Source organism: Stegastes partitus, unplaced genomic scaffold (genome assembly GCF_000690725.1).
Source record: "Stegastes partitus isolate 25-593 unplaced genomic scaffold, Stegastes_partitus-1.0.2 Scaffold917, whole genome shotgun sequence".
NCBI lineage: Eukaryota > Metazoa > Chordata > Actinopteri > Pomacentridae > Stegastes > Stegastes partitus.
In genome coordinates, this window is record NW_007578648.1 from 112549 (window position 1) to 114337 (window position 1789).

Consider the following 1789-nt stretch of genomic DNA (forward strand, 5'->3'; position numbering starts at 1 on the left):
CTGAACTGGGGGGAAAAATTCTTACAATTTGTGTTTGGTTTCTGATTCCTCTTCAGGTTGAGTTGCTGTAACCTGTCAGAGAGAAGCTGTGAAGCTCTGGCCTCAGTTCACAGCTCCTCGTCCAGTCTGAGTGACCTGGACCTGAGTAACAACGACCTGCAGGATGCAGGAGTGAAGCTGCTCTGCAAAGGGCTGCAGAGTCCACAATGCACGCTGGAAACTCTCAGGTCAGAGGTCACAGATTACAGATGAGCATTGAAATCCTGCTTCCTGCACAAGTTTGTGTGAGAAAAGAAATACGTTCTGCAATTTGTGTCATCAGCTGCAAATTAAAATAAATAATCGTATACGTATTCACTCCCTTAAAATCACAACATTTTAGTGTGAAGACTTGGTTTGAGTTTAGGGTCATTGTTACTAACTATGGTTAGGGTGAGTCTATAGGAAATCAATGTAAGTTGAACTAATGTTCTCTGAAGTGATGACAACACAATTCTGTTTATGTGTCTGCAGGCTCTCAGGCTGTCTGATCACAGAGGAAGGCTGTGGCTCTCTGGTTTCAGCTCTGACGTCCAACCCATCCCATCTGAGAGAGCTGGACCTCAGATACAACCATCCAGGAGACTCAGGAGCAAAGCTGCTCTCAAGCTGTAGTCTGGAAAGTCTGAAGTATGTATAACAAGTAAAACAAGGCTATGTGGCTCTGGTTTAAAGAACGTAGTGAATTTAGTTGGAGCCAGTGCATCGCAGGACATGTGCAATATCACATGTGGCTAGTTTTGCAAAAATGTAAAAATGTAATGCTACTTTGACTGGTATTTATGATGTCAATTAATTTTGTTCTTGTGCTTGAACTTGTTTCTCCTCCAGGTTAGACTATGGTGGAATGAAGATGTTGAAATCTGGTCTCAGAAAATGTAAGTATGTACTTGGATTCAAGAGAACAAAATAGCATTAATGTGATTTGTGAACGATGTCCCTGCAGTTCACATTATTTTATCTAAAATTCTACTGCAAAGTTAAGGCTTAAATGTCAAATGACCTACTTGGTGATAATTTGCTTTGCTTCTGCATTGGCAAAAAGTCCAGCCAGAGGCTGTTTAATGTTTTAAGATGTCTGTCCATGTGTTCCTTCCTCGTGAACACGATATTTCTTTAATGCCTTTAATGAATTTCTTTAAATGTGGCTCACAAACATTCACTTTGACACAACGATTAACCTATTAGATTTTAGTGGTCAAAAGTCAAAGACCATGGTGACCTTACAAAACATGTTTTTGGCCATAATGCAAGAATTCATGTGCTAATCATGACGAAAATCAAATGTCTAATACTGTAGTATAAAATGATGAAGTGATATGAGTTTGTATACAAAAGGTCAACTTCAGTGTGGCACCACAATGCTGTGACAAAAAAACTTGTCATCAATACTCCACTCCATGACTCAGGAGCAGAAACTGCAACTTGGCTGGTTGGCATACGAGCGTGAGGTGACAGTTTTAGTTGGTACTGATCTGTTTAACTCCTGAACAGACCTTCATTAAAGCATATGGAGTGCATTCAGACTTTTGGTCTTGTTATGGTGGAGTCATAAAGATACTGAGTGCAACCACTTTAAAGTTTGCCAAATGTCTTTAAATCACTCTAGTTGGTGACGTTTTGTTCTGTTTGAAATTGTCGTGCCAGATGCCTGTGAACTCACACTGGACCCAAACACAGCACACAGAAACCTGGAACTGTCTGACAGCAACAGAAAGGTGACGCTGAGGACAGACGAGCAGCCGTATCC